Below are 23,671 nucleotides of genomic sequence, written 5' to 3'. Positions count from 1 at the left end.
TTTGTATGAATCCAAATTTAAAATGAGAGAAATGAGGATTATTTAGTGAGTAAAGCAATAAGTAAATTACAGCCAATCGGGATGAATAAACAGATTCATTCCTTCAGTATTGGGAGACTTTTCTTCCAGGCAATGTCTGGTTCCCATTCCACATCCTCCTTGCAATCTCATGGCTCTCTCTGAAAAGTCAGAGGAGGGAATAATTTCATCGCTAATGAAATGATTTTTCTCTGCATTTGCGACATCATCTGGTTTCACCTTATTCCATGTATTGAGTAAATATGAAATTTTGTTTCAACTGTCATATCTGCTTTGTTTGTTTTTTGTTTACCCAAATAAGAAAAAGTCTGAAATTTTTAGCAACTTTGCCTCATGATTTATTCTAGTTTAACATCACCCTGGGGAATTAAAAATTAAGGGAAAACTCATGTTTCAAAAGTTATTTCTTTAGAAGGTGCTTAAATATAGTCTTGATCTACATATATAGGTGCTGAACTACTGCTAACAAAAGACAATAAAAATTGCATTGCAAATTTCAACACTTAACCAAATTCAACCACAATAAAAAGGTGATTTTTATTGCTCTTAAATGAATTTTAAATCATTACTAATAAGTCCAAAGATAGAAGCAATAATCCCTGTTCAGCTCCAGAACACAAATTTCATGCTTAAAATAGTATAATGACAGTAGCATTGAATAAGCAGAAAGTGACATTTTTGAAATGAAATATCTGAGCACAAAGGTAATGCATGGCTTTCAGTCATGCCCAGATGATCTGTCTTTCAGAGTTAATTTTGGAAATCTGCCATGTCCCTTGTCAAGCTATCCTTCTGAAATAATATTTTCCTTACTAAAGAAAAAAAGTGTACTGTAAAACCAGGCTTTGGTGTCTGTGAATATTCTTGACCCAAGAAGTGAAAAAAGAGACGACATCACAGGTGGGTACTTCCCCTGATGGAAAGTCTCTTTGGTCACAGACTCCCAGAAGTTGAAGGACTCTTAGAGATTATCCAACCCAAACTCCATATATCACGGATGAAGAAATATAAATGCCTTATCAAGTACTTTAAAAAAACCTCATAATGTCAATTCAATCTTTTATAACTTTTAAAACAAAGGAAAGAAATAAGGGGGGAAAGCTCTGTAATTCATTATTTTGTATATGGCATAAAGTATCATTTTAAAAGGTCTTCTCACCCATGCTTATAGTGGTATTATTGCATGGCCTGGTTATAGAGGTATACTTAAAGAGCTCTGGTTATAGAGATATATTTAAATATGTAATTCAAACTGGGAGATTAGAGTCCAGTGAACAGAAGTAATGGCCACACTCTGTGATACTGAACTGGCTGATTCTAGAAGGTGAGAGGCACATTTCCCACTTTCAGCAGAATTGTGCTCACAATAACTCTTTTCACAACTCACAATTCCAGAGGTTTGAGCAATATTTTTATTTTCAGTCACAAGCCCCATAATGCCATCCACAAAATTGTTCTTTTCTTATTTTATTTTAGTTTTTAAATTAAGGTGTCTGTAAAGGGATGGGAGTTACAAATACCCTTGGTCTGCTTACAGTGGGACCAAGAAAGTGTGATAATGTGCAAAAAGGATCAGATTTGGAATTGTAGTATCTGTGCTGTAATACCATCCTGGATCTGCCAGCAATGAAAACACAGAATTCAGATCAAAGTGTGGATGGAAACAGTGTAAGACATGGGGCTGGATCAACACTATGGTCTTAAAGTTGAGTGGGAATGAAAAAGCCTTAGCTTAAATTAGATACAGGGCATTTCTTATGAACAAGAAAAGATGACTCAAAGGACAGACTTAAGCACTGAGAGAGCAAAACTAAGAACCACAGAGAACCAAAACTGGGGGAAGCTTGGCCCTAATCAATAAATTCTGCTCCAAAATAGGGAGAACTGGGCACACGTGCACAACTGGATTTCCGAATTGGTATAAACCAGTGACTTCTGTGTGACTCCCCTCTCTCAAGCTCCTACTTTTTTTTTTTTTTTTTTTTTGCAGTACTCAGGCCTCTCACTGCTGTGGCCTCTCCTGTTGCGAAGCACAGGCTCCGGACGCGCAGGCTCAGCGGCCATGGCTCACGGGCCCAGCCACTCCGTGGCATGTGGGATCTTCCCGAACTGGGGCACGAACCTGTGTCCCCTGCATCGGCAGGCGGACTCTCAACCACTGCGCCACCAGGGAAGCCCGCTCCTACTTTTCTGAACAAGACCGTACCCTGCAGTTTTCCTGCTCCTGACCTGCCAGTCTATGTCAGGTTTTGTAGGGCAGATAAATTGTACTTTTAGTTCAAAGACCTTTGCATATGAGGAATTTCACTCAACGTGCCACATGGGCAATATTTAGATGATGAAGTCCTGGATTTCAAGCTGATGGTGTAATGCAATGAAACTTTTGGGCAATATTTGCCCACTGGAAATATTGGGACTTGAAGGCAAGTTGTGATAGACAGTCTTCCAAGGGAGCCACCCTTAATTCCTTCCTTCCTTCCTTGTGTGTTTTCCACCTTTCAATAGGTGGTCTATGTCCCTCTCCTCAAATCAGGGCAGGCCTTGTGACTTACCTTGACCAACAGAATGTGGTGGAAGTGATATTCTGAGTCTTGAATTTAAGAGAACCGACAGCTTTCACTTCCTCTATCTGAAAAGCCAATTGCCATGTAAAACCTCTTAGACCAAAAAGCTATGAAGAAACTCAACCTAGTTTTGCAAAGAGGCCACACGGAGGAGAAAGACAGCCCAGGAATGTGAGTAAAGCCTTGTTGGACCTTCTAACCCATCCCGCCTGCCAGCTGAACACAGCCAAATGAGAGACCCCCAACCAATGACACATAGAGTAGAAGAACTACCTATACAAGCCAACTCAACTCACCAAACAATAAGTAATAAATTGTTACTGCTTTAAGCCATAGCATTTTGGGTCAGTTTATTGCACAGCATAGATCACTAAAAAAAAAATCCTAAAATTAATTTCCTGTTTTATGTAGCTATCTCATAGAAAATGCTATTGTTATTTTCACGGAACTAGGGTACAGTGTGCACCCTGAGGAAACAGAAAGCATCCTACCAGAATAGGGAAATTAAAGAAGTAAGCCTGCCTTCTGAGTATTACAAAATCACCACAGGATGATTCAGAGAAGAGATATAAAAAGAGATTACATACTTTCTGGTCAAAAAGACTGGATTGAAATCAGAGGGAAGGTATTAACATATGTAAAGGAAGAACAAACAGAGGGGATCTTTTTAGCCACAAGGATTATAAAACCAGGAAACTCACAGAGCAAAAGATGGTGGACACTCACAGCAATGCCCAGGGGATCTGGTCCTCTGTTATATCCCTGTGTGGGGATGGCCCCAGCACACTGATAGAAACTAAAGCTTTGACCTATATGATTCTTACGAGTCATTCCTTCTCTAACTTCAGTTTCATCAAGAAACTTTTTAATAAGAGTGATTTCCAAAATATTACGCATATATTTCACATCAGAAACCAGCAAGGTGGAATTCTGGTTTCATACACTGCTATGGTCTGAATGTTTGTGTCCTCCCCACCCCCAAATTCATATAATGGAATCTTAACATTCAATGTCATGGTGTTAGAAGGTGGGCCTTTGGGAGGTAATTAGTTCATGAGTGTGGAGCCCTCATGAAGGAGAATAATGGCCCTATGAAAGAGACCCTACAGAGCTCCCTAGCCCCTTCTGCTATGTGAGGACATTGAAGAGGTCAGCAGTCTGCCGCCTGGAACCTGACCAGAACATGACCATGCTGGCACCCTGGTCAGGTACTTCCAGCCTCCAGAACTGTGAAAAAATCATTTCTGTTGTTTATAGGTCTGTGGTGTTTTGTTATAGCAGCCTAAAGAGAGACATGCACCCATCTCTTTTGAGCTTGGCTACTTTGACATCTTGGTTATTCTAGACATCTAAGGATGGAGTTTCTGAGCTTATAGATTAAAAGCCAATACTTTATCAGGGAAAATTCACCACAATAACACCATTGCATGGGAATCTGTCCAGACAGGCAGCCAGAATTCCTGAAGAGACATGACTCTATTTATAAAGTTGATCACAAATATCCAATTTGATATTTCCATCCCAGGGAAATGATCTTGTTTCCCAGTCTCCCCCTGCTCTAGTCATGGGATGCCCTTTAGACATAGCTCACTTGGAAAGAACAGAGAGTGGCTGTATTGCGGGCCTTTCCTTGGCTACGCTACTGCAGCCTCTCAGACTCCACCTGCCATTCCAAACTTTACACAAGTTGAGAAGGAATAGAGAAAAGAACTGGAGGAAACGTATCCATCAGGGAGAAAGACCATCCTGCAGGGATGATCTCCATCAGACAGGATGCTAAACTATTAGATTCCACAACTGACAAAAACTCTTTTCTTGATAAAACAGTAGTTGGGCTCTTGAACCTTCCTCTAGGCCTATTTATGCACTTCCCTGTAGAACCCACTATTTGTAATAATCCTGCCAAAGCCAGTTTACCCAGAAACCCACACCCTCAATATCTGATCACCCTTGATATCTGATTGGGTTCCGCATCCTCCACCATACTCCCAGTGATGTCTGACCATCCTGGCCTGTCTTCAGCAAGAATCCTCTTAGGTCAGTTTAGCCAGAAATCCCCCCTTACCCTTGTGTTTCCTCTTAGTAATTTTCCATCCGATGACTCCCACCCTGCTTCCTAGCTCTAATAATTCCCACTTGCCCCGTAATGTATTTGGAATTGACCTCAGTTCTATACTGAGGTCCTTTTCCCCTATTGCAATAGTCCTAAATAAAATCTAGTTTTACCATTTACTGTCCAGCTCTGGCTTTTGTTTGTCACCCCTGAGTTATACATGGCTGGTTTCTTCCTAGTACTCAGATCTCAGCAAAAAAAAAAAAAAAAAAAAAAAAATTCACTTCTTCAGAGAAGTCTTCCATGACCATCCAATCAGTACTTAATCACACGGGATATTTCTCTTGTTTGTTTCTCAGTTGGTTTATTATGTAAGCATAATGACTTAAATTTTTCAATTCTCTTTCTCATACATTCCTTCAGATATTCATCCTTCTTCCCTCCATTTTCAATGTGTTTTAATGAAAGTTGATCTCCTTAGAGTGTTTAGGTATACTTAATCTTAAAGACTAGTCTTATTTTAAAAAACAACCTAAATAAAACTCTATGTCTACATTACTACAGGTTCCCCAAGCCAAAAACTCTCTTGGTTTTATCTATGCATACCAATCACCTCCACATAGTGGCCAATCAAACGATACTTAGGAAGGCCAAGTCAGAGAAAGTAATACATATATTTAAAACTTAGGCATAGCTGAGTTATTAAACCACTGGTTATAACTCTTTATCCCTTTGCTCAAATATTTTGAAGCCAAAGAGAAAGGAAGAGAAAGGAAGTAAGCAAGTAAGTTAATTTCCTGAGTCCTGAACGAAAAAAATGTGATAACAAAAAAGTAGCCATGGAAAATGCGTGATGCTGAGAACCCAATAGAAGCTCAGTTAATTTAGATTCAACCCAGGAGGATACAATGTTAAAGAAAACTAAGTTGGGAGAAAAATCCGATGAACGGTTGGAACATTTTCCCCTGTCCGTTGGGCAGTCAACTTTGTGGAAGTCAAATCCCTGCAGTTCCATAGATACAGTTTACTGAGGATTATCCTTTGTAAATCTGTTCTGGTTGAGATAGGAAGATAGAAATGTTTGTGATCTTTTAAAGTATCTGAGATCACAGAGGAAGCAGCATGAAATTACAGAACTATAAAACATTTCATTCAAGTTCACTGAAGTTGTGTTGATGTGTTCTAACATCTGTAATGAAAATATAGGAGGAAGAGGAAGAAGAAGGGGGGGTAGGAAGAGGAGGAAAAAGAGAAGAAGAAGGAGGAGAATAAGAATAGTTACCCTGTATCAAATGCATTTTTTGGTATCAGGCAACGTGTTTTGGGGAGACTATTTTATTTAATACCTACAACATCCCTAGGAGGTAAATGCTATAATAAACCCTGTTTTATGGGCACTGAGATTACATTATAGAGAAATTAAATTACTTGCCCAAGTGGTAGAAACTGGCTTTGAACCCAGGTGATCTGACTCTAGTTGCCATACAGTCAAAGAATAATTTGCCTTTATAGATGATGATGCATTCTTGTTTTACAAATATATATTTAAGGGGGTTTTAAACATTTTTAAAAAAAACAGTACCAATACTCTTTCATGAATCCGATTAGCCTGAACTCCAATTCCAATTTAGTAGTTGTATAACCTTGGGAAAGTCAACTCTAACCTTTGTAAGCCTTGTTGAACTCAACTGTTAAGTGACTGTAATGATGCATGTTTGCAGGATGTTGTGAGGGTTTAAAAAGACACTGACCTGAAGTGTTTGGCATACTGCCTGGGCCATAGGAAGGGCTTAAAAAGTAAAGCCAATATCATTATCAATTATTATCAGTATTCATTAAAAATCTCTCTACGTTGGAAGATATGTAATGAGAGCGTACGCTTTCACGCATACTTCACATTTATTTAGCACTGAGCTATCAAAATTAATGGTGCCAGTGCCCACGAGCCTACCAGTTCTGGGAAACTGTAAAATGAGTGATTGCCTAAATAAATATAGATTTTATGTTCATTGAACTATGAGATCAATATTTCAGTTTCCTTTGGTATTAGGGTTATATCTTATGTATAGCCACGTAATAGAAGTGAATTTATTTTGGAAGATGTAATCCTTCCTTTAGAGATATATAGGCTTTGGAATTTTCTGGACATTATCATTTCGGTGTTGGCACTCTTAGCTTCTTTTCATCTTAACTTTTTTAAAGATGTTTTTTCTTGAGTGAGTTTTAATTTAAAAATGCAATTAAACTCAAAGCAAAAGAGAAAATGTAGGATGGAAGTCACAGCACGTGTGTGGCAATGCAGAAAATTCAACAGATTAACACTTTTTATTCAAACTCTCCTTTTTCCAAACCACAGATATACCCTTTAGGTTTTGCAAAATGACATTAGGAGCTGTTTTCTGTGCTTCAAATTCAAGAAGCGTGTGACTGGATTCTAAAAAAAGAGAAAGAATATTTCTAAAAGATGAGATGGCTCATCTCAAGAACATCCTATTGTTTTATGCTCTATGCATACAATGAGCATGTAGATTGTATAATATTTATGTCATTGAGTTTGGGATATTATAGATATTCCATTATCCCTGTGTAGTCTACCCTCCATTTTTGCAGACTGGGATTGGAAAAGGGAAAGGATTTCTTTTTGTTTGTGCACAATTTTTATTTAACCCTGATGACCCTATACTTCTTCTTTAGCACGTCTTTGTACAAGTTCCATATTTACCTTTCTATAAATTCAAATGAGGAAAGTGGTTCTATTTGGGACCAGATGGTATGGCCCATGCCAGAAGTTCATTGACCAGGAGGAACAGATACTGGTCATTTTTGGTTCTGAATTCTTAAGGATCACTGAAAACACAGCACAGACTGAAGCAGCATTGGACAATGGGAGAGCGTAAACATTGACTTTTGGACCTGAGGCCTCAGAAATCAGCTTTGCTCTCTTATTTCTCCTATTATTTGGCAATTCTGTTCAATCCACAGTAATTTCAGAGCTGGGGTTCCAAACAGGCAGGCCAACAGTGGGCCATGGGAAGCAGCATCCCAGAGGAGACTTTAGCCTTCCTCATCTTGGATAAATTCATGGGCTATATGTGAACCTAGCCTTTTATTACTCAGACAGTATGACGACTGCAGTTTCAGTTTTAGATTTAGGTTTGTTATCTTTTCTTTACAATAAAGTCATCAGGTTGACATGAATTCTGAACCTAAAATGTAAGAAAAGAGAGACATTATGTTTTGCCCAGTCTGTACTGTTCTCAGATTATTGTCCTCAGATTATTCCCTGTGAGTCTTTTTTCTATCTCCAAGTCACACCTTAAACATCTAACTGAAATATCAGCTTGGATTTTTTTTTTCTTTTTTTTTTTTTTTTTTTTGCGGTACGCGGGCCTCTCACTGCTGTGGCCTCTCCCGTCGCGGAGCACAAGCTCCGGACGCACAAGTTCAGTGGCCATGGCTCACGGGCCCAGCCGCTCCGCGGCACGTGGGATCCTCCCGGACCGGGGCACGAACCCATGTCCCCTGCATCGGCAGGCGGACTCCCAACAACTGCGCCACCAGGGAAGCCCATCAGCTTGGATTTTAATCTACAAATTAAACTTCCACTCACAGTTGCTTTGCACAATAATAATGGGAATCTAAAGAAATGCTCTAATCCTAGTCTCAAAGTGTACTTTCAAACTCAAATTTGAATTTCTATGTGTGTGTGTACACATATACACCTATGTACGTGTGTATACATGCACATACATATACATATGTGTATGTATACATGTATATGCGTGTATACATATATACATGCATATGTGTATAAAACATATGTAGCACATATACATTTATGAGTCTATCTATCTAGCTCTTCCCTGTACACCCAGAAATGCCCTGCTTTGTGATAATGAAAATGCTTGATCAGATCCTTTATGTATACGGTTGTAATTACTATAATCAATTAGCTCTGAACATGTCATGAACTCATTCCCCAACCCCTGCTCAAAACCTGGCAATGATGACTCATAATCATTACAATAAATAAGACCTTCCACCACGTGGCTCAAATCTCTTGCTCCAGCCATAGCTTACAGTGCTTGCCCCTTTGAGAACTCGCTGCAGCCACAATGATTCAGTGATTCAGACCAAGACAACGACTCCCGGCCAAGGACTCACTACCCCCAGAATGCCCTTCCTAGAACCTTCTCCAACCCTCGCCATCCCCTACTTCAAGTTTAAGTCTTCGTTTAATTTTCACTCAGGGAACTCTTTCCAGGAAATTCAATCTAAAAATAATCTCCCCTGGAACCCTCCTCTTTTTTGTGTCCTCATTTCTAGGTGCACGTCTACTGATTGTTTAATATTCTCCTTTTCCCCTAGATAGGAAATCGTGTTTGTTTTCCTCACCTCTGAAGCCTCAGCTCCCAGCACAGTGCCTGTTTTAGAAGAGAATTAAAATTTCTGCAAAGTCACAAAGAAAAAGATGTAAACTTTCATAGTGCTCATTCATTCTAAATACTTTTTATTCATTTCACTTCAAAGATATTTTGCAATGAAGTAGATAAGCGGGTAGACCTTGTCTCATCATCAGACATCTTATCTCTGATCCATGTAGAAAGAACTAATCGTAGTATGAGAAGCAGCGAAAGCAGTCTCAATTAAAACAGGAGAAAAATGTGGTCCAAGTTTCTCCAAGCTAAGACGGTAGTTTAGGTAGAGATAAGACAACTACAAAAGAGCTCAGGGCCGGGGGGTGTGCAAGAGGGGAGATTACGTGAGGAGAAGTCAACCTTGAGCAAGGTTTGGGGTGGTGTCCTGGGTCACTCAGCAGGTACAAACTATATAGAACAAACACACAGGGTAACTGGGAACAGTGCTGCTTCTTCCATTTCCTGGACTCTGAACGCTCTCAAGTAAATTTGCTCCTACGATGCTATTCAAATAGCACAAAGACCCAAACAGGGAGGACAAACTGTTCTCAGCCAACAGGAATGTCGGTGTTACCTTGGAGATAAGGATTCTTTGCAATCAAACCCATGTCCTAAAAACCTCTGACAATCACCCTAAAGTACACAGCACTTAGAGCAGAGAATAAGAGCTTTCCAGTGGGTATGCCGGCACGCTGCTTAAAATAATAACCAAAATTCCAGAATCACAGAGATAGCTGAAACATTGGACACATATGGTAAATGCCCTTAGAATGAGCAGGAAGCCACATGCCCTGGATTTCTCAAAATTTTCCTATGTATTTCTGTGAACAGATTCAAAGGATAAGAATTGTTTTCCTCCTTTATGTATCATTTGTCACACACCCACACAAAGCCATAGCAGAAACTGTTCTTCCCCCTCCCCACCCCGTGAATTTACCATTTAAAGGAGAAACAAAACACATATAATTTCTAAGGATTTACCAGCAAGTGAGACTCACAGCTGACAAAACAAGTAGGAAAAGCACCCGAAATCCAAATTGCTGCTCCCACTCTTTCCTGCCCCACCCTGTCTTCCAGGTCTTGCAGATTTCTGGTGAGTTTTTCATAACCCTCTAATCTTTTCACTAAGGTCCAGTTAGGTCCAGAACATTTCAGACAGGAAGCCAGACTTTAATTCTGTCTTTTGCATGGTACGTTCACTGCCATGAATTTGGTGAAAGCCTGATCCAGACACAGAGCTGAATTAAAGGAAACAGATGAAAAGATGTGGTCCCTCAGTCCAGGACCCAGATGACTGGGATCAGCAGATGATGTAATATTTCTAAATAACATAATGCATGCAACAATAGAACGATGTATGCAGGCTACTAAAAGAGAAATATTGTTTAATTGTAAAGCAATTATACTCCAATAAAGATGTTAGGGCTTCCCTGGTGGCGCAGTGGTTGAGAGTCTGCCTGCCGATGCAGGGGACATGGGTTCGTGCCCCAGTCCGGGAAGATCCCACATGCCGCGGAGCAGCTAGGCCCGTGAGCCATGGCTGCTGAGCCTGTGCATCCGGAGCCTGTGCTCCGCAACAGAAGAGGCCACAGCAGTGAGAGGCCCGTGTACCAAAAAAAAAAAAAAAGATGTTAAAAAAATTTTTTGTAAATAGGAAAAAAATAAAAAACTGCTTACCACTAAAAGAAAATATATAATGATCTTTATATTGCAGCTGTCTAGGTGAACTTTTACTGAGCTCTAGCTAACACCTTCTCCCTCACCCATGACAGCACTATCACAGTAAAACACAGTTGCCTCTGTGCTTGCCTGTGTCCGCCCTGGAATGTTCACTCCATGAGAGCCCGGACTGCCTTCACTGCCTTACATACCCAGCGTCTAGCCCAGGCCCTGGGACATAGCAGGAGCTTTAAGATATGTGTTGAATGAATGATTGTAATGATTCAAAACTGGAGATGTTGTGGAGTGCTTACTCACTGTGTTTCGTAATGCCGTACATTAACCGACGCTTGTCTATCTTTCCACCTTCTTTTCCTACCCGTGTCCTTCTTGCTCACCCTGCTCCGGCCACAGTGGCCTCCTTCCTATTCCTAATTGCCAAGCACCTTCCGATCTTAGGACCTTTGTGCTCGCTCTTCCCTCTGTCTGGACTGTTCTTCCTTCAGATATCTGCAAGGTTTGCTCCATCACTTCATTTCAATTCTTCTCAAAGGGTTTTCTCTGACCTTCTTATTTATTTATTTATTACTATTTTTTTATTGGAGGAATGATTTTTATTGGCATATAGTTGATTTACAATGTTGTGTTAGTTTCTGCTGTACAGCAAAGTGAATCAGCTATACATATACACATATCCATTCTGTTAGATTCTATTCCCATTTAGGTCATTACAGAGTATTGAGTAGAGGTCTCTGTGCCACACAGTTGGTCCTTATTGGTTATCTATTCTGTATATCTGAAAGAGTCATCCCCCGCCTCTTCACCCCCCTCACCACTGCTCACTTTCTTTACATCTTCATAGTGCTTATCATTAACTACCATCATATCATTTATTTATGTCTACTTGGCTTATTGTCTGCCTCCCCACCCTGAAACATAAACTTCATGAGGGGAGGGACTGTTTGTAGGCACTGCTATATCCTCCAGGCCTGCAGAACTGCTTGTCATCTACTAGGTGCACAAGAAATATTTGTTGAATTGGTAAGTCATGAGAAGCTACAAAAAACTTGGGAAGGTACTTCTTTTGTAGCCTGTATCTCTCTCTGCCATCTCAAACTTCTACAGCACATCTTTCCATAGAAGCTGAGCTGAAATGTATAGAAAGTTTTAAAAATAATAAAAAATAAGAAAGGATATTAGAAGGGATCAAATAAAAATCAACATGGATGATAATCATTTTTCCTGGCCCTTTCTCCACAAAATCCCCTAGAGTTTTGCTGAGCCGAGTTACACATGGAAAATTCTGAACACATCACAAGTCTCCTTCCAGTCCCTGCTTGCAAGAGCTTCTGTCCCAATTGAACAATTACACCCTCTAAAAATATGCCCAATCATCTGGCTATGAATGTAATATTTTATTGGTAGGAAAGATACCACTAATTACCCAGATCCTATCCAAATTTTGCTACGACTGTGGCCTTTTGAAAGGAACCAGGCAGTTTTGGTGGGCAATTCAGCATCCTGTATCGAAAGCCTTGGAAAGTGCATTTGCTGGAAGACTGCCCTTGTAGATATGGATCCCAAGGAAATATCCAGTCATATATGAAAAGATACATACAAGAATCTATATGTAACACAGTGTTGTTTCTGTCATAATAAGCTAGAAACAACATAAATATCCAACACAGTAGTGTGCACCTAAATTATGAGACATTATTGCTATATAATAAAGTACTCTGCAAATATAAAAATAATGTGATAATATGTCTGTTGACATAGAAAGATGGTCATGTTTACAAAATTGTATTTTTGTATATATTTTTGTATATATTGTATATATTGTATACTATATGTTTATTTTTCTTTGACTTGGGGGAGTATGGCTGTACATATATACATATGGAAAAACATGTATATGTATATGTTTTTCCATATGTATATATTCATATCATAATCAGGTTTCACTTTTAAAATAATTATACTATATAAAAATGGGGAGGAGAATTCTTTTTAAGTGTACGCTTTCAATTTATATCATGCATTTACAACAGGGCAACATCTTCCTCAAGGAGATAAACACTGGTTCTTGGGGCAGGAGCAAAATATCTTACTCTTTTCATGTATAAAGCACAGATATACATACAGCACTTCAACATATATAGAGTGTATCAGTGGTATTAAAATGTCATGGGATGGTCGTTGGTGAGGAAGAATATATCTAGGAAGACTCTTTATAGAGGTCATAATGAGAAAATGGTTGAGAAACCCCAATTCCTTCCAATCCAAAATTTTTAATCATACGTTTATGTATCTTTTCAGAAATATTAAAATCCCTCCCATTATTTTGCACATAATTATTCCTCCTTACTTCCAGTAAGTGCAAATTTAAATCCAATCATAGTCACTGAGGAGAGGGCCCTACATCAATTCATGAGGAGTTTCTGAAAAGAAGTAAAGGAATGAGGTTACTAGATCACTAATGGCAAAGAGCTTCAGCTTACGAGAGTTAACTACAACACAGCCAGCCACTTTAGGAGTCTCGAAAGTGATCGTTAGAAATGTTTCTGCTTTTTCTAATTGAGGTCAGACAATGGGAAGCTTTCACTAATCCCTAGACATAGTGCCTTTTTTTTTTTTTTTTGCATTTGTACAATGTCTTCATTTAAGACCTTCCTTAAAAGCATCCTCTCAGTAATAAATGAGGGGTTGGCAAGTCTTTTCTCTACTGACACTCATAATTCAGAAAGTCAGGATTATGATTAGAGAATACAAGGCCCAAATTAGTCCCCCAGAAAAAGAGCAGCTGAAATTAGAATTATCACCAGAGTTTCTTCCCAGGAACAATTTGGAATCCATCCAAAGGACAGAAGGGGATGATGCTAAAACATAAACAATGCGGGGGGTGGGGTGGAGAAAGACAGCCTCGACCTCCCAATATAATAAAAAACAATTTCTCCAGCTGTCATAGAACAACCTCAAAGTGTGATTCAAATTCCAGTTACAAAAACCAAACAAGCGGGAGCTTTCCAGTAACATGTCACAAAGAGGTCTTGGTCAGAAGCTGAGTGGTGTCACAGTGCTAAGAAAACACTTTCATTAGTCTTATGCATTCCCAGGAATCAGTAAAGAAGGGCTCTATCTGGGAAGGCTTCCCACATTCATGGACATCACTCATAAATTTCGAGCAAACTTGTAGTAGGGAGAGTCATGGCAGACCCAAAGATGCCTATGTCCTAAAATCTGGAAATGATGAATTAATGACTCTACACAACAAAGGGGACTTTGCAGATATGATTAAGGTTAAGGACTCTGAGATGAAGAGATTAGCCAGTAAGTGCATCTAATCTCATGAACCTTTAAAACAGCGGGGCTGTCCCCTGGCTGTGGTCAGAGGAAGCAATGTGATGACAGAAGTTGGTCAGAGAGATGTGTCACAAGCACTCAACCAGCTATTACTTGCTTTGGAGATGGAGGAAGGGGATCATAAACCAAGGACTTTATGTGGCCTCTAGAAACTGGAAAAGTCAAGGAAAGGAATAACTCCTTACAGCCTACAGAAAGGAATGCAGCCCTACTAACACCTTGATTTTAGCCCCGTGAGGCTCATGTCAGGCTGAATTATCAGATAATGAATTCGTGTTGTTTCGACCACTAGGTCTGTGGTATTTTGTTATAGCAGCAATAGGAAACTAATATGAAGCCAAGGGTGGAAATCTCAAATCCTAATTTTATTATCAAGATCACTAGTTCTTAATTAGAATCCAAAATACCCTGAGTGTTGGTGGAGAAAAGTTAGTCCTCCCTCCACTGTCAGATCATCCCCTTGGAGAATCACACACCATCAAACGAGTCAGCACCAAAAACAGTACAAAAGGCAAGAAAACCAGGGTAAGGAAGTAATATAAACTATGACCTTTGTTCGTTTTCCCCTGGATCTTTTAAATTAGTATGTTAATATATTAGGCAACATTATTCTACCATATTTGCTCAACTGTGGCTTTGTTATAAAAATAAAGGGCCCTTCAAACAAGGTAATTCCACCTAATCTTAAAATAACTGAACAAATTATAGACCGGGGCAATCAGCCTAGCCTATTCTACTTGGCCCTTTTTGTATTCACCCAACAACTTAAATATGATAAATGGATGACGGGGGAAAAAAGGAGATACTTTACAAGTTCTTTTGGTATGCTGACTCTGATTAGAATTGCATATTTGACTATAGCTGCATGGGCTGTTTTGTTTTCAACATTTGGTTCTCAGCTCAAATATTGAGAAGGTCATTTCTGACCACCCATGTTGTTCATTGCCCCCACAAGTCATACTTCCCCATTTCCATTGATTCACAGTATTAGCACTATCTAAAACGATATTTGTGTTTTGGTTCATGTATCTATGTTCTCCACTAAAATATAAACTCCAGGAAATTGAAGTTTTTCTTTATCTTATTCACACTACATCCCCAATTTGTAAAAGAATGCTTGATACATATTAGGCAGCATTAAATATTGTTGAACGGATGGATGGATGGATGGATGGATGGATGGAGCAGAGAGGAAAGAAGACAGTCAATGCCCAGAAGGTAAAGAAATCTTCAAAGAAATGGTGAGATTTCATAAGCCCTCAATGGGAGGGCTATAAAGAAAGATGGAAAGAAGCAAGAATTCCCGGTGATAGTCCCCATGCGAATAATAACACCAACCAAAATCTAGAGTGGAGAATGATTTTGGTGTATGAAGAGCACAGGAACTAGCCTGAAAAGACTGGAGTACAAAGGCAGTGTTGGACAGTAGAAAAGCTGGGATTATTGTGTATATCAGGATATAAGGAAATAAGAAGTTGGCTCTGGGAACTGGTAATTCAAAATAGCCTCTCCTAACCTGTGATCTCTGAATGTTAAGCATCCTTCACTTCAGTGCATCCTCTATCCTCAGGTGAAACCATTTGAGATGCCATATTAAACTCCAGTTCTATGTTTGAATCTATTCAACATAAGCCTGTGGGGATGTAATTTGTTATCAGACATTTACTTCCCTATCACACCCCACATGCCATGGGGGCAACAGTCTTCCTTACATTGTTGAGCTTAGCCATGCGAGTTGCGCTGGTCAATGAAATTAGTGCAGACCTAATCTATTCTATACCTCAGAAGAGGGTTTAGATACATGTGGTTTGACATGGCCTTTTTCAATCACGCTCATGAGAAAATCTGCCCCCCAGGACTGCTGCTGCTTAGCTTATGTCCCAGCATGAGAGACATTTGGGGCACACCTGAACCTGACTTATGGCCTGAAGTTGAACAGAGCCAGAGGCAATGTTGTCACCCATCATATTCTTCAAGTTATCATGCATTAGTATGACAGTAAACCTCATTAATACAGCCTGTTAATGGGAAGGCATGCTACAGGAGAACTTGGTCATGAAATGTAACAGAGATAGTAAACAATTCATCAAAATTTATTCTTCCCCTCCCATAGCATAGAGCAGTGCCTAGGAAGGAGCTGACCAAACAGAGGCTACATGTTGTATTGTGCCCAGGTAGAGGCATGTAACAATTCTGATTAAAGGGATGGGATCAACGGAAGTGATGTGTGTCTCTTCAAGTCCAAGGTGATTAAGAATCCATCTCTTTCTCCTCCACCCAGCTGGACACTGGTGACTGAGGAGTCCCACAAACAGGAGAGCCATACGTTGAAGAAGTTTGGGTGTCTGAATTACCATATGTGGGGAGGCCACACCCAACCATAAACACCCACATTTGGACTGTTACATGAGCAAGAACAAAATTTCTATTTTGTTAAGCCACTAAAATTTAGTTTGCAGCCTCTGCTATTAGCCTCTGCAATGCGTTTGACATGCAACAAAAGTATATGTATTACCTAATTATTAAAGCAAATGCACAGCATTATTATTTCAGAAAGAGAAAAAGGTTTTGTTTGTTTAAGAGACTGTTCTTCAAAAGAGAATGTTCATTTTTTTAAAAGCTAGATCTCCAGTATTATAACATTTTACATTCATCCTTATGAATAAATGTAACACATCTGTAGATGTTCTAGCTCATGAGGATCCATCAGTGAAAAGATCCCTGCCCTCAGAGAGTTTTTATACTAATAACACTCAGACAATAAATAACCATAATAAGTAAATGATATCGTATGTTAGAAGGTGATAACTGCTGATAGAAACCAAGAGCAGAAACCAAGATCGTTGGGTTGTGGTATCAGGATTTGTGTGATTGTGTGTGTGGAGGGGTACATACTTAACTAATATTTAGATGTTCCCTACATAGGGTGAGCAGAAATGGAGGGAGAGAGGAACATCCCCAAACAATCTTTTCCATCTGTATCCCTCACCAGCTGGCAGGGTGACTCTAGAATCTCTAGGGTTCCTGTTGTACTCACATCACCTCTATATGATTTTGCCTGTTGTTATTATTAGGCAGAGAAAGAAAAGGGGACTAATCAGGTTTAGGATGGTTTGTATGGAAGTGGTCCTCTGAGGATAGGATGAAGGCATACTTCCATGTCCTCAGAAAAGCCTACTGTGGCATCCATTGGCATATGTGCCAGAACTATTAGTTATACCATTTACCACTGATAACTAGATGGATGGACCTTATATCTGGAGGTTCTGGTGACCCCTAAAGATCAAAGAGGTCATTATTAACCTAAGACTGTGACTAAAAGATCTTAACAGCAAAGAATCTTTGGTTCTAAGGGCAATACTAAAAAGATCAGGCCCAGGAAAGGGAAAAGAAGGTTGTTCACCGATTGGCCCAAATTTGACCCGACCTTGTTCTATGTATAATTTGAAAAAGAGAAGGAATGGGAAATAAAATAAAAACCCAACTCAGGTGCATGAAATGTATTTCTAAAACATAAGAAAGAAGATGCTTCTCTTTCCCCTCCCACCCTAGCCTATATTTATTTTGTCTGCTCACACCTCCTTCTGAATGCCTGGTCAAAACATAAATCCTTCTGGAATAAAGCTTGCACATGATTATTTCAGGCTACGAATGATCCCCTAAAAGCAATTCCAAAAACACTAACATATTTTCCATAGAAAATACGTAAAGACAAAAAAATTGGGAAGGAAAACTGGAAAATGCTTGCAGTTTCTATAAGCTGCTATAATACTGCAGTTAGCAAACTGTGATTATTTCACAAATGGTGCTCAAAATTCCCGTGATCTGTGCATTAGCTGTTCCTAAGATAAATGTTTTTGGATGGCAGTTTCATAGATGTTTTTGGATTGGGGAATATTTCTATACTACAGATAATTTCATTAAGGCCATAGGAGGACAACTGAAAGAAAAGCGTGGGCTACTTTAGAATGTGTTGCTTAGCTTATTGTTTTATTACCACTGAAAACTGAAAATTTTCCTACAGAGAAGGAACATCAGTGGAGCCTAAGGGATAAGGACCAGATTATCATAGGCTAATTAAATGCCTTTTTAAAAATTCATTTTTATAAAACACTTTTTTAAAATTCTTGATAAAATTTGATCAATTTTCACCTCATTATAAAGCCCAAAATGGGAGGCATAGACACTTTTTGATATTAGAACCTTTAAAAGAATGGTTATGGCCATGAGAATGGAAAATGAAGTGGCTCTCAATGATCTTCACCTCCTGGCATGCATGGCCTTGTATAGTCTCTCCTACTTTGACTCTAATTTTGACCATGAGACTTGCTTAGTCAATGGGAATATTAACAAGTATGAGCAAGCAGATAAATACTTGAATCTCAGTATAAATACTTGAATATCGGATGTGTCCTCTTGGAAATAATTGCTCTTAGAAGCCAGCTGCCATGCTACAATGATAGACTACAGATGCGTAAGAACCCACGTGAAGAAAGATCCTGAAGGGTGAAAGACTGTCTTCTTGCCAAGCTCCCAGCTGAAAACAGTACCATGAGTGACCTCAGCTACACTACATGGAGCCGAACTACTCAGCTGAGTCCAGTCAAACCTCAGACTAAGAAATAATAAACCACTGTCAAGCCACAAAGCCATGGGGTGGTTTGCTCCGTAGCCAAAGATTACTGGAACCCCACGGGAGAGAAATTTCCAGTCCCAGGACCAAATTAAGACACAAAGCAGAACTTATACCCATTTCCTCATTTTCTCTTCTTTGAGGACAGAGGAAAAAGCCCTAATCCCATGCAAGGTCTTTGGCAACTGGAGGGGGACTTTCGTCCTTCGGTTACCTCCTCTGTCACCATCTGTGGTCTTTCCCTCTCTTCCAGATCCCGCTCGACACCATTCTAACATGCTCTTATTCCTCCCATAATCCACACAGTATGTACACGTATCTTACCCTTAACCCTCATTTCCTTCCAGCTACCACCCCATTTCTCTGCTTCTTTTCGTAGCCTACCTTCTCAAAAAAATTACATTTGCCCTCTTACCACTTCCTCATAGTCCATTTTCTCTTCAATCCCCTTTCAATTCAGCTTCTGCCTCCTCCAGTCCCCAAATTATTTTTATCCTGATCTGATAGGACAGTCCTAATTGGCACATTTGGCCTCTATATTGCCTCCGTATTGCCAGATCTAATAGGCACATTTCTGTCCCCAACCTAGCTAAGCTCTCAATGGCTTGTTGCCATTCATCACTATATCTTTTTACCTTATTTTCCCTTGGCTTTTAAGTTACCCTCATGTTTTCCTCCTAACTTACTGGCTACTTTTCCTGTTTCCTTTCTTGACCTCTCTCACACCTAACTGAATCTGAGTTACACATGGGTTGTTTCTAAACCGTCTGATCTGCCTCTGTTTTCTCTCCCAAGGTGATTCTGTTGAATTCAGTGGCTAAATGTCATCTTTATTCTAATGACCACCAAATCTATATCTCTACTTCAATTCCCCAGAGAACTATATCCAATTGTTCACTTTTTATCTCCACTTGAATATCTGACAAACATCTCTCAAGCATATCAACCTGAAACTCAGTCCTTCCCTAATCTTTCCCATCGTGGTAATAACTCCATCATATATTCACTTACTCAATCTAGAGGCATAAGAGTTATGTTTGATTCTCTTATTCTTTCAACACACTTAATTGAACACTTACTAGCACCAAACATACATTGGATTAATGTGATTCTTGTCCTACAGGAGTTCCCTGCTTAGAGCTGAAAACAGATGTGAAGGGATAATTACAACACAACCGGGAAACTGTGACGGTAGAGACCAGATAAAATATGTCTATAAGCAAACAGATAGGATTCCAGTACTATTCTAGGAAATGGGGAAAACTATTTCAAATGGCCAAGTTCTGAGAAAATCTGCTCTCATTACAGGAACCATTCAGTATCTCGCTTGGCTTATTACATGAAGGTAATCAAACAAGTTAGCTCACAATTAATTATCCCTGAGGATGGAGAGTTCTTAGGTTTGAAATAAATGTTTTCAGAAGCACTTCCTAATGTAGAAACTTTTGTCAAGCTGTGGATTTTCATTGTTGCACTGTATCTGGATGATTCCCGTCCTTATCAGGTGTCTTTATTTCCCCCTCAGTGTTCGTACAGAATATGGCAATAAAACCCACTTCATTTCTTTCTCTCTGCACTTTTGTTTTGTTCCAGTCTAGCATAATTTTAGAGTTGCAGGAAACTTGACATCCCCAGTAAACCTCCTACTCTCTGGAGACACATGAGCGTTACATAATTGAATAGTGAGGTACATTGCTTAAAACACAGACATTTTAATTTTAAGCACTTACATTCGGTGACAACTTGAGTATTAATAAAGGTATGTGCATATTTCATGTATTATAGTTCACTCAGGAAATGCTAAAAGATTAAGGATCATAGACAATTTCATCCACCTAGTGTGATAGTCCCTGGAAGTACGAGAGTTAACAGAAAATAATGGTGCTTGATATGAAAAAGTATTAAAATTATTGATTAAGTAAGTCTTTTATTGTACCTGGAGGGGGTGGGAAAGGCCACAGATAATACTGAATATTGCAAAGAATTACTCCCCAGTTCAATAAATACTCCGGTGGAGTATGTACTTACTGGTCACAGACCTAAGTTGGCATGTAATGGTGGAAAATAGTTTGTGAGAATGATCTCAACTCTTATCAGATAATGTATCTCTAATTAGTAGATTTAATTTTCATCTCTACAGCTTTTTCTCCAAATAAATAAAGGTCAACTTCAATATATATTTATTAAACATGGCATGCGTCAGGGAATTTAGTAGGGGTACAAAGACAAGTAAGACCTTTAAGAATACACAGCTTTTATTTTTTAATTTTTATTGGGGTATAATTGCTTTACAGTGGTGTGTTAGTTTCTGCTTTATAACAAAGTGAATCAGCTATACGTATACATATATCCCCAAACCCCTCCCTCTTGTGTCTCCCTCTCACCCTCCCTATGCCACCCCTCTAGGTGGTCACAAAGCACCGAGCTGATCTCCCTGTGCTATGCAGCTGCTTCCCACTAGCTATCTATTTTACATTTGGTAGTGTATATATGTCCATGCCACTCTCTCACTTCATCCCAGTTTACCCTTCCCCCTCCCCATGTCCTCAAGTCAATTCTCTACGTCTGCATCTTAACACCTGTCCTGCCCCGAGGGCTTCTTATACAGAAAAAACTAGCAATGCCAAGTGTGGAAGGGAATACATAAAAAAGGGTGCTTACTTTCCGGAAAAACACAGTCCTGGGAGGACCAGGGTGGATCTTCACTCCAAGAGGTTTGGGGCAGGAGTGTAGAGAATGTCAGGAATTTTCCCAGGGCCAGGGGAAAGTAGGCCAGGCTGGCTTCTCTTATTTTTTTTGGCCTCAGCTTTATGATTTTTTTTTTTAACATCTTTATTGGAGTATAGTTGCTTTACAACGGTGTGTTAGTTTCTGCTTTATAACAAAGTGAATCAGTTATACATATACATATGTCCCCATATCTCCTGCCTCTTGTGTCTCCCTCCCTCCCACTCTCCCTATCCCACCCCTTCAGGTGGTCACAAAGCACTGAGCTGATCTCCCTGTGCTATGCGGCTGCTTCCCACTAGCTATCTACCTTACGTTTGGTAGTGCATATATGTCCATGCCTCTCTCTCGCTTTGTCACAGCTTACCCTTCCCCCTCCCCGTATCCTCAAGTCCTTTCTCTAGTAGAGACACAATGCCTCTTTATTCCCATCTTGCCCCTAGGTTCCTCATGACCATTTTTTTTTTTTTTTTTTAGATTCCATATATATGTGTTAGCATACAGTATTTGTTTTTCTCTTTCTGACTTACTTCACTCTGTATGACAGACTCTAGGTCCTTCCACCTCACTACAAATAACTCAATTTCGTTTCTCTTTATGGCTAATATTCCACTGTATATATGTGCCACATTTTCTTTATCCATTCATCTGTTGAGATATCATCTCACACCGGTCAGAATGGCCATCATCAGAAAATCTACAAACAATAAATGCTGGAGAGGGTGTGGAGAAAAGGGAACCCTCTTCCACTGTTGGTGGGAATGTAATTTGATAGAGCCACTATGGAGAACGGTATGGAGGTTCCTTAAAAAACTAAAAATAGACCTACCATACGACCCAGCCCACTACTGGGCACATACCCTGAGAAAACCATAATTCAAAAAGAATCATGTACCAAAATGTCCGCTGCAGCTCTATTTACAATAGCCAGGACATGGAAGTAGGCCGGCTTTTCAATACAGGTAAGGCTAAGAGCAATGGCCAGGAGCAGCGAGGAGGGGGTGTGTTTGGGGAGCTGGAGGGAACACTGAGCTCCAGGTTGTGGACAGAGCCTGGGCTGAGGGTCAGAAAAGCAAGGCTGGGGAGGGCTTGGTGGCTGCCCTAGAAGGTGGCCTTTAGAACATATCTTATAGGTTCTAAACTAGAATTTGTGTTTTGGAAACACAGACGATAAATACAACCTTTTTCATTTATTTACTTGAGGAACTCACTGTGTGTGCTATGTTTATAATTTAAGCACCTATAGATCTTTCACTGAAACTCATTCTTGGCATACAACATAACAGGTTTCAAGAAAAAAATGTAAATGCAATCAACAGCACACATTTAATGAGGTTTCATCTATATGGAGTGCTAGCATCCTTTTCTCAAGGAAACGTTTTCACACATAGGACAAGTATACCCTAAATGTATCTAGATATCTATATCTACATCCGTATCTATATCTACATCCAGATCTACATCTACATTTATATCTATAGGCCTAGTAAGGAAGGAATGGGGGTAGGATTTTGAGTAACCGTTCCAACCGAAAAGGGAATACTTTTCTATTTCTCACCAATTCCGCTTCTACCTTGGTCTAATCACTTATCCTCTCTCATCTGTATGACTACAGTAGCCACCTGCCTGGTCTTCCTGATTCTATATCTGCCCCCTATGAGTCTATCCTCACCGCAGTCACCACAAAGATTCTTTACAAATACACCCTGCCACTCTTTTGCTCCATCGCCTGCAATGGCTCCCCTGGATGCCATGCCCTAAGCTGGCCTACAAGGAAGATTCTACAGGGTCTCACCTTCTTTTCCTTTCTGACCTCACTTCCTGGTCTTGTCCTTTTTTACCCACAATGCTCCCCATCCCCAACTGACTTCCTTCCTATACACCTCCTGCCTTTGGGTCTTTGCAGCAACTGTTTTCCCCACCCGGAACAGTGGAGGTCTCAAGATTCCCCCCCAGATCACATCCTTACCTCCCCACTGTCCATGTGGGTTATCAACTAGGTGTCTCTCACTTCCAAATGCATCCTCTTTGCTTGTTTGTGACAAGGGATCTGGGACCTTCAAATATTTTCTCCTGGGCCATCTGGCACAATGTTAAGCTTTGTTTGTAGAGGATGCTGGAGAGACGTTACAACACAAAAGGGTTTTACTTCCTGGTTCCAGGGCTTACTAGCCAAGCTCCTGCAATGCAGGTGGCTTTTCCATATCTAACTCCT

The 23,671-nt window shown here is 39.8% G+C and overlaps 1 protein-coding gene across 1 annotated transcript in view; it reads right to left on the bottom strand.

Moving 5' to 3' along the window:
• Window positions 1-23,671, bottom strand: part of NYAP2 (neuronal tyrosine-phosphorylated phosphoinositide-3-kinase adaptor 2) — a 248,234-nt gene that overhangs the window by 112,914 nt on the left and 111,649 nt on the right. The window lies entirely within an intron of this gene.

Source organism: Stenella coeruleoalba (genome assembly GCF_951394435.1).
Source record: "Stenella coeruleoalba genome assembly, chromosome: 6".
In the NCBI taxonomy this organism is placed as follows: Eukaryota; Metazoa; Chordata; class Mammalia; order Artiodactyla; family Delphinidae; genus Stenella; species Stenella coeruleoalba.
Note: the sequence above shows the minus strand (reverse complement) of the source record. Positions and strands in the feature narration are given on the sequence as shown.